A 12014-nucleotide genomic window follows, 5' to 3' on the forward strand; every position below is an offset into this window, starting at 1 on the left:
ACCGCTTCTTCACCTAACATACTTTTCCAGCACTGCAACATCTCTCCTAATATTTTGCGACTCAAATGAGACCTCCAAAGGTAAATCAACAAACACATCACAATCATCAACCTTGTCATCTATTCTTGAGGATTTCACTTGACACCCAAAATCTTCCTTCTCATCATACACATTACCCTCCCCGGGTTTCAAACTGGACCATTTTTAGTCCTCAATACACCATGCAACACTTCTTTCACCCTACCAGGATCTGACCAACTTGGAGAGCCTTTCCTCAATTTCTTAGGTTGTGTGATCTTCATCCATTGCCACACTTTGATGTCCTTAACGAATCTATGACATAATATCGAAAGACACAATATTGTAGTACAAAAATATCGACACAAATATATCGACATCAAAAATATCGACATCCTATACTTAATTAAAAACATACACTTATATCGGAAATTAAATATCGCACAACATAAACATCGATATCACTAATATCGACAACATATATATTGCTAAACTTAATTATCGACTATTAAAAAATATAAACACTAAGTTAAAAATATCGAGAGTTAAATTATCGCCAACAATAATATCGTTTTTTGAGAAATACCGAACATATTTATTAATATTCTAAAACACTTTTTAACATTTAAAAAATTACTATAAACACTAAAATAAACATTTCACGACAAGCTATAAATATAATTATTTTCACAATTTAAATAAAATGATTTAGAAATGTAAAAAATTCTTATGAAACATATTATATAAAAATATGTATGCAAAACATTAATTAGCGTTAACCTTATATGGAAAATAATTACACAAACTGTTTTTCAAAAATACAAACAAACCAATAAAAACACTACTAACAGAAATTAACCAATAGCAAACTAATTACTAACTCCAAAACACTATATAAACAATTAAATCCGACAACCAAACGACCCGACAAAAAGAGAAGACAGGAGAGAATACTGTGGATACATTCAACAACACCTACAAGAAAATCAAGATTCAACCTACAAATCAAAGGATTGAAAGTAAGTAACTAAAATTAACTTAAGTAAAGTAACTGCTAAGATGAAAAAAATGACTAAAATGGAAACATAACTCATACATATGTATTGTATATTATCTCCTAGCACTACAGAAAACTTCACTATTAAAGAACAGAAAAAAACTAAGAAAACAAAGAAACAACTTACAAAGTAAGCATGTTCATATATTTCTCGAACTACATTAAATAAGTTAAGCATAAAACAAAAAGCATAAAACATTACTGCAACCGTAAAAAAAATCTAAACACTGAATATAAATCAATTTCTTTTTTTTACAGATAAAGAAACCAAAGAAAATACAGGCCACAACTGAAAATTGGACAGATTGGACTACACCTACAAGAACATTAAAACTCAACATAAAAAGCAACTAATAAAAAGTAAGTCAATAAAATGATGTGGCTAAAACTAACTGCTACAAACACAAAAACATAATTTAAAAACTAATGCAAATACCTTTTTATTTTGTAGCACCACTGCTACATACTCTACCAACAAATCTCAAAGAACTGAATTAAACAAACAATGATAAAACTAACAAAGTAAGTATATCCAAAGACTTTTCAAAAAGCTAAATTAAGTGTACGCTAAAACCTAAAGCAAAACCTGTAAAAGCAACCCAAAACATATAACTGAACAATTAACACAAATAAATGTTTTTTTCCAGAAAAAGAAAAAACAGAAAATACAGACCACAAGTAAAACAGTAAAGAACATCAAAATCACAGACTAAACTCCAACCAAAGGTAAGCATGCACAAAATAAATGTTTACTATTCCAACGTAAAATACATATAACTATAATTAAAATAACTATAACATATATTTCTTATAGATTAAAAAAGAACAAAATGACAGAAGGAGCAGAATTTGTTACCAGCCAAAAAGGGAAACTATTACTCTGCTACATGGGTTACACTTATACCAAAGAGAAACAATTTTGGATTAAAGTAAACTGGAAACGTTGCAAATATTACTCCAACAAATGTTATGGAAGAGCAACAACTAGAGAAGCAACTGTCCTTTACACCAGGGAACACAGCCACCCACCAAATGTAAAAGAAATAGAAGTCAGAACAGCATTAGAAAACATTAAAGAAGCAAGTACAGGTTCCCAAAAACCAACAAGCCTAATCTTAAAAGAACAAATTCCAAAAATCCCTAAAACAGCCACTACCCAAATGCCTAATATAATTTCTCGCAAAAGAACAATATCACGTACCAAAAAAACAACTACCACTCCACCTCCTAAAACATATAGCGATATAAATTTAACTCCTGACCAAACTACAACTTTAAACAAAATACCTTTTATTATTTACGACAATGAAAACAACGAGAAAAGACTAATAATCTTTGGTACAGCCATAAACCTAATAAAACTCCAACAATGCAAATATTGGATGATGGACGGTACTTTTAACATCTGTACCAGACCTTTCTACCAACTTTACACAATACATGGCTTATACCAAAACTGTAATATACCTCTACTGTATGCACTGCTTCCAAATAAAACTAATTCAACATATATGGAATTATTAAACATTATAAAACAAAAAACAAATGACTATTCCCCAGAACAAATAATACTGGATTTTGAACAAGCAATGCTCTCAACTATTTTAAAAATACACCCCCATACCTGTATCTAAGGCTGCTATTATCATTTTAATCAGTGTCTTTGAAAATGCAAATTACATTAACAGTCCGATGGATGAAGACTGCTAGACTTTAGCTAAATGAAAAGGTCCAGACTAAAGCCAACCCTAATAAAAGGAGGTTAATTTTAAAAAACAAATATCATGCAGAAATTGCAAATTATCACACACCAATTTATCTGTGGAATAAGACCAAACAAGTCTCAACATGAAATCTCCCTTAGACTTCAATATTAGGGGTGGAAACAACTCCAAGAGAAGAAAAACAATTACTAGGAAGGGGGGCCAATACCATGGGACGCCCCGAGACTAGTCCTCCAACCATTCGTTGTTTCTTGAACCTTCAGCAATCAATCACACATCATCCCACACAACAAAAACAAGGTTAAAGCACTTGCATGTCCACCTAAAAAAAAAAAAAAAATTTCTTTGGAGACATTTACAAAAAACAACCCTAAGCATAGAATATGCAACAAGCTCAGCTTTTGCATATCAAATAAAAAAACTGATAGCACTAGCTTACGTTCATGAAACAGATGTGGCCAAACACTACAACCTTTTAATAGACAGCCCATTTTACAAACAAAATGAAGCAAAATTAAGTCCTCTCTTAGACTACTTTGAGGATACTTGGATAGGTAGACTCCATAGATCTGGCCACAGGAGAAATCCAAAATTCTTAATACCCTGGTGGAATGTTTACAGAAGCACCTGAAATGGAGAATCTAAAACCAACAACGCTGTTGAAGGTTGGCACAATGCCTTCCTCCAATCAACAGGCAGAACTAAACCAACATTTGAAAAATGTATTAAATGCCTCCAGAAAGATCAAAGTTATCAGGAATTCAGCATGGAGCAATCCATTACTGAACTAACTCCAAAAACATCCAAACAAACAAAGCAAATGCACAAATACCTAGAGCAACAAGTAAAGCTGTACCCTAGCACAACAGGCATAGAATACCTCAATATAATAGCCAAAACACTACTCTAAACTACTCTAAGCCACAAACATTTCCTTTAGATAAATCTAAAAATACTATATAATTACAATCATACATTTTATCTCGAAAAGAATTAATGTATGCAATATATATTATAATATAAAATATATATACACACATTAATAATCTTTGAAATAAATAAAACAAAACAATATTCATTAAAACATTACCCACCCACAATTAGTCAAATGTAAAACACTTACCAAAGATATTCCAAATGCTGTAGATTCCATTTCCTCCAAAACAATCCAGTGTCGAAAAAAAAATTACCGCAAAAAAAATGAAAAAATACAACTGTCCCAAAACAGATAAATCCACTACACGAAGGTAGTTCGAAATACCTTACGAAACCCGAAAAATGTAAAATTATAGAATAAATGCTCCAGGAAAACCGAATAATTTGAAGAAGTGTCTAAAAAAGATTTGCTAATAAAACTAACAAACACTTCTCAAAAACAAAAAACGCTTCCTTCCGACATCACGAACTCCTGCAAGAGAAATACATAAAACAAATATTCACACCCACCTAAAATAACACATAAAGTCCTACTAAAAGTAATACTAACATAATATTCTATTATTACACTTTAAACATCGAAACACTAACTCTACACACAAGCCGATACAACACTAAAAAGTACGTAAAATCAACATCCGCAAATACAACATATCATAATGGGTAATACAACAAACTTACTTCTAACAACACTAAATACTACCAAACTACTCTCAAAATTACTTTAAAACACACTTAAAACATATAAAACAAACCGTACCTTCAGAGACGTGAAGTGTTTCCCAACCGCGAGCTGAACTTCTTCCAAATGACACAAAACGACCTAAAGCGGTTACAAAATAAACACCCAAAACTAAATAAAAAGATAGAAATGACATTATTTAAGGTTAACGAAATACTAGTTAAGCAAATAAACAAAGGAATACTATTTGTAAAAAAATGTTTTTTTATTTGTATTAAAATACTTACCAAAATGTACACATTTTGTAAAATGATAAAAAGAAATATTATAAAATACATAATATTTATTATTATAATTGTAAAAATCTTTAAATGGTGTATAAAAATGTTAAAAAAATGTTTTAGAAAATGTATATAAAAAAAGCTGTAATACAATATTTTTTCCATTTAAAATGTTTGTTTAAAATATTCATATTAATATTTTTATATTAATATTAATAGAAAACTATTGTGTACAAACAACATGCATTTCAATATATACATTGTACATTTATTTTTCAAACAGTATTTTTTATTTACTTCTAACAATACTTATGTCTATTAAATATGTTTTCTTTGGAAAAACAATATTTAAAAACTAATTTGAAATGTAAAATGGAAAATAACATAATTGTACAAATATATAAATAAATATATTTGTAAAAAATAAAAATGTCATACTAATGTTTCATGTTATTTTTTCTGATAGTAACATAAAAAAAAACATTTTCAACAACACAAAAACTGTATGGAATGTTTTAATTGTCCAAAATATTTTTTTCATGACATTTCAATCTACATTAATTTACTATTCCCACTCCAATTTACATTAATTTGTGGTAGATGCTGGACACTAATTAAATATAATTTACTATTCCCACTCCAGTCTACATGAATTTGTGGTAGGTGCTGGACACTAATTACATATAAATTACTATTCCCACTCCAGTCTACATTAATTTGGGGTAGGTGCTGGACACTAATTCAATATAATTTACTATTCCCACTCCAGTCTACATTAATTTGTGGTAGGTGATGGACACTAATTAATTATAATTAACTATTCCCACTCCAGTCTACATTAATTTGGGGTAGGTGCTGGACACTAATTACATATAAATTACTATTCCCACTCCAGTCTACATTAATTTGGGGTAGGTGCTGGACACTAATTACATATAAATTACTATTCCCACTCCAGTCTACATTAATTTGCGGTAGGTGCTGGACACTAATTACATATAATTGAATATTCCTATTCCACTCTACATCATTTTGGGGTAGTTGCTGGACACTAATTACATATAAATTACTATTCCCACTCCAGTCTACATTAATTTGGGGTAGGTGCTTGACAATAAATATAATAAATTACTATTCCCACTCCAGCCTACATTAATTTGGGGTAGATGCTGGACACTAATTACATATAATTTACTATTCCCACTCCAGTCTACACTAATATGGGGTAGGTGCTGGACACTAATTACATATAATTTACTATTCCCACTCCAGTCTACATTAATTTGGAGTAGGTGCTGGACACTAATTACATATAATTTAATATTCCAGTCTACATCATTTTGGGGTTGTTGCTGGACACTATTTACATTTAAATTACTATTCCCACTCCAGTCTACATTAATTTGGGGTAGGTGCTGGACACTAATTACATATAAATTACTATTCCCACTCCAGTCTACATTAATTTGGGGTAGGTGCTGGACACTAAATAATAAAAATTACAATTCCCACTCCAGTCTACATTAATGTGGGGTAGGTGCTGGACACTAATTACATATAAATTACTATTCCCACTCCAGTCTACATTAATTTGGGGTAGGTGCTGGACACTAATTACATATAATTTACTATTACAACTCCTGTCTACATTAATTTGGGGTAGGTGATGGACACTAATTAATTATGATTAACTATTCCCACTCCAGTCTACATTAATTTGGGGTAGGTGCTGGACACTAATTACATATAAATTACTATTCCCACTCCAGTCTACATTAATTTGGGGTAGGTGCTGGACACTAATTAAATATAATTTACTATTCCCACTCCAGTCTACATTAATTTGGGGTAGGTGATGGACACTAATTAATTATAAATAACTATTCCCACTCCAGTCTACATTAATTTGGGGTAGGTGCCGGGCACTAATTACATATACATTACTATTCCCACTCCAGTCTACATTAATTTGGGGTAGGTGCTGGACACTAATTACATATAATTTAATATTCCTATTCCGGTCTACATCATTTTGGGGTTGTTGCTGGACACTAATTACATTTAAATTACTAGTCCCACTCCAGTCTACATTAATTTGGGGTAGGTGCTGGACACTAATTACATATAAATTACTATTCCCACTCCAGTCTACATTAATTTGGGGTAGGTGCTGGACACTAAATAATACAAACTACTATTCCCTTTCCAGTCTACATTAATTTGGGGTAGGTGCTGGACACTAATTACATATAAATTACTATTCCCACTCCAGTCTACCTTAATTTGGAATAGGTGCTGGACACTAATTACATATAATTTACTATTCCCACTCCAGTCTACATTAATTTGGGGTAGGTGCTGGACACTAATTAAATATAATTTACTATTCCCACTCCAGTCTACATTAATTTGTGGTAGGTGATGGACACTAATTAATTATAATTAACTATTCCCACTCCAGTCTACATTAATTTGGGGTAGGTGCTGGACACTAATTACATATAAATTACTATTCCCACTCCAGTCTACATTAATTTGGGGTAGGTGCTGGACACTAATTACATATAATTTAATATTCCTATTCCAGTCTACATCATTTTGGGGTAGTTGCTGGACAATAATTACATATAAATTACTATTCCCACTCCAGTCTACATTAATTTGGGGTAGGTGCTGGACAGTAATTACATATAATTTACTATTCCCACTCCAGTACACATTAATTTGGAGTAGGTGCTGGACACCAAATTAAATATAATTTACTATTCCCACTCCAGTCTACATTACTTTGTGGTAGGTGATGGACACTAATCTATACTACTATTATAAAGAGAGAACACGCACCTTTGAGCCAGGTAAACTCGGGAACCACAGCGCCAATCCACACACCCGATACATTGTAGAAATTGTCAGGGTGTGCAGATGGACACAGGCTATAAAAAGTTTTAAAAAACGTACATTTAAAAATATAACTTTTAAAAAAAAGTAGTGCCCTGAAAGTAGCGCCGGCCGCGACGCTGCTCTGGCTGCGACGTAGCGCTGGCCGCGACGTGCGTGATGACGAGAGGAGCGGCAGACATGGAGCGGCGGTGAAGTGAGGAGCGCGGGCGCATCATGGCAAAGAGGAGCGGCGGTGAAGTGAAGATCGCGGGAAGGAGCGAGCAGCTCAGGTAAAGTAAAGGCTCATTGAAATCAGGGCGGGAGGGAGTCGGGGCAGGAGGGGGGCGGGAGCGGGTGTGCACAGAGGGACTGGCGGGAGGAGTGGGGGCTGGAGGGAGTCGGGGCGGGAGGGGGTCGGGCGGGAGCGGGTGTACTGCCCCCAGCCCCTTTCTGCCCCAGGCAACGCTGGGGCGGGCTGCTAGTTAATTATAATTAACTATTCTCACTCCAGTCTACATTAATTTGGGGTAGGTGCTGGGCACTAATTACATATAAATTACTATTCCCACTCCAGTCTACATTAATTTGGGGTAGGTGCTGGACACTAATTACATATAAATTACTATTCCCACTCCAGTCTACATTAATTTGAGGTAGGTGATGGACACTAATTACATATAATTTAATATTCGTATTCCAGTCTACATCATTTTGGGGTAGTTGCTGGACACTAATTAGATATAAATTACTATTCCCACTCCAGTCTACATTAATTTGGGGTAGGTACTGGACACTAAATATTAAAAATTACTATTCCCACTCCAGTCTACATTAATTTGGGGTAGGTGCTGGACACTAATTACATATAAATTACTATTCCCACTCCAGTCTACATTAATTTGGGGTAGGTGATGGACACTCATTACATATAATTTAATATTCCTATTCCAGTCTACATCTTTTTGAGGTAGTTGCTGGACACTAATTACATATAAATTAATATTCCCACTCCAGTCTACATTAATTTAGGGTAGGTGCTGGACACTAATTACATATAATTTACTATTCCCACTCCAGTCTACATTAATTTGGGGTAGGTGCTGGACACTAATTAAATATAATTTACTATTCCCACTCCAGTCTACATTAATTTAGGGTAGGTGATAGACACTAATTAATTATAATTAACTATTCCCACTCCAATCTACATTAATTTGGGGTAGTTGCTGGACACTAATTGCATATAAATTACTATTCCCACTCCAGTCTACATTAATTTGGGGTAGGTGCTGGACACTAATTAATTATAATTAACTATTCCCACTCCAAAATACATTAATTTGGTGTAGGTGCTGGACACTAAATAATAAAAAATACTATTCCCACTCCAGTCTACATTAATTTGGGGTAGGTGCTGGACACTATTTACATATAAATTACTATTCCCACTCCAGTCTACATTAATTTGGGGTAGGTGCTGGACACTAATTACATATAATTTACTATTCCCACTCCAGTCTACATTAATTTGGGGTAGGTGCTGGACACTAATGAAATATAATTTACTATTCCCACTCCGGTCTACATTAATTATGGGTAGGTGCTGGAATCTAATTAGATATAAATTACTATTCCCACTCCAGTCTACATTAATTTGGGGTAGGTGCTGGACACTAATTTTATATAAATTACTATTCCCACTCCAGTCTACATTAATTTGTGGTAGGTGCTGGACACTAAATACATATAATTTACTATTCCCACTCCAGTCTACATTAATTTGGGGTAGGTGCTGGACACTAATGAAATATAATTTACTATTCCCACTCCAGTCTACATTAATTATGGGTAGGTGCTGGAGACTAATTACATATAATTTACTATTCACACTCCATTCTACATTAGTTATGGGTAGGTGCTGGACACTAATTAAATATAATATTTTAATCCTACTCCAATGTACATTAATTTGATGTAGGTGCCTATAATATATATTTTGATTAATAAAAAAAACCTTAAACACTATATACAATACTACTGTATCCAATTTTTTTAAATAATAATTTTAAAATTTACATTTTATATTGAGTAAAATGTGTAAAATTTAAATCATTATCGATGTTTTACAAAATAATCAGTCCTTACACTCTAGAAATATTTCAACTCAATAGTAATTTATTTTAAATATCTAATACATTTTATACATATTAATTTAAAACTTTCACACATTTAAATTGTTTTAAAATAAATTAAAATTTGTACATTATTCAGAATAATTTTTTTTAAATATTTAAAAATATTTCCAAAAATATTTAGAATATAACATTTTTTTTCAAATTTTTTATACAATTTTACAAATCCTAAATATAATTAACAAATTGATTATTTTTGTTTAATTATTTAAAAAAAATCAAATTTAAAATAGTTTAAAAAATGTATACATTTTTAAAAACATTTTTTTAAATCTAAATATAATTAAAATATATATAATAATTTAACATTTCAATTAAATTTGAATAAATAATTTCAAATTTTTGATTTGTATAATTTAGTTTAAATTAAATATAAATTTTAAAACACTCCCCACCCTTATCCCCTATAAACCCAACATCCCGCTCCTAAAATTATATATGATTTTTTTAAAATAATATTCTAAAATGTAATAATATTATTAAATTAAAAAAATATTTTTTTAGTTTTTTATTTTTCAAAATGTGTCAAAATATAATATATACATTTTTAAAACACTCCCCACCCTTATCCCCTATAAACCTAACATCCCGCTCCTAAAATTATATATGAATTTAAAAAAAAATATAAACACCATGCTTTCCTGTACTAATGCCTGTATTACTAGCATCCATTGCCACTGTGCCTTCCTGTACCAATACCTGTATTACTAGCATCCACTGCCACCATGCTTTCCTGTACTAATGCCTGTATTGCTAGCATCCATTGCCACTGTGCCTTCCTGTTCTAATGCATGTATTGCTAGCATCGACTGCCACCATGCGTTCCTGTACTAATGCCTATATTGCTCACATCCACTGCCACCATGCTTTCCTGTACTAATGCCTGTAATACTAGCATGCACTGCCACTGTGCCTTCCTTTATGAATGCCTGTATTGTTAGCATCCACTGCCACAGTGCCGTCCTGTACTAATGTCTGTATTGCTTGCTAGCATCCACTGCCACCATGCTTTCCTGTACTAATGCCTGTATTGCTAGCATCCATTGCCACTGTGCCTTCCTGTTCTAATGCCTGTATTGCTAGCATCGACTGCCACCATGCGTTCCTGTACTAATGCCTATATTGCTCACATCCACTGCCACCATGCTTTCCTGTACTAATGCTTGTATTACTAGCATGCACTGCAACTGTGCCTTCCTGTATGAATGCCTGTATTGTTAGCATCCACTGCCACAGTGCCGTCCTGTACTAATGTCTGTATTGCTTGCTAGCATCCACTGCCACCATGCTTTCCTGTACTAATGCCTGTATTGCTAGCATCCATTGCCACTGTGCCTTCCTGTTCTAATGCATGTATTGCTAGCATCGACTGCCACCATGCGTTCCTGTACTAATGCCTATATTGCTCACATCCACTGCCACCATGCTTTCCTGTACTAATGGCTGTATTACTAGCATGCACTGCCACTGTGCCTACCTGTATGAATGCCTGTATTGTTAGCATCCACTGCCACAGTGCGGTCCTGTACTAATGTCTGTATTGCTTGCTAGCATCCACTGCCACCATGCTTTTCTGTACTAATGCCTTTATTGCTAGCATCCATTGCCACCGTGCCTTCCTGTACCAATACCTGTATTACTAGCATCCACTGCCACAGTGCCTTCATGTACCAATGCATGTATTGCTAGCATCCACTGCCACCATGCTTTCCTCTACTAATGCCTGTATTGCTAGCATCCACTGCACCTTCCTGTACTAATGCCTGTATTGCTAGCATCAACTGCCACCATGCTTTCCTGTACTAATGCCTGTATTGCTAGCATCCACTGCCATCATGCTTTCCTGTACTAATGCCTGTATTACTAGCACGCACTGCCACTGTGCCTTCCTGTATGAATGCCTGTATTGCTAGCATCCACTGCCACAGTGCCGTCCTGTACTAATGCCTGAATTGCTAGCATCCACTGCCATCATGCTTTCCTGAACTAATGCCTGTATTAGTAGCATCCATTGCCACCGTGCCTTCCTGTACCAATACCTGTATTACTAGCATCCACTGCCACAGTGCCTTCCTGTACTAATGCCTGTATTGCTAGCAACCACTGCCACAGTGCCTTCCTGTACTAATGCCTGTATTGCTAGCATCCACTGCCACTCTGCCTTCCTGTACTAATGCCTGTATTGCTAGCATCCACTGCCACCATGCTTTCCTGTACTAATGCCTGTATTGCTAGCATCCACTG

Source organism: Lissotriton helveticus, chromosome 5_1 (genome assembly GCF_964261635.1).
Source record: "Lissotriton helveticus chromosome 5_1, aLisHel1.1, whole genome shotgun sequence".
NCBI classification, from domain to species: domain Eukaryota; kingdom Metazoa; phylum Chordata; class Amphibia; order Caudata; family Salamandridae; genus Lissotriton; species Lissotriton helveticus.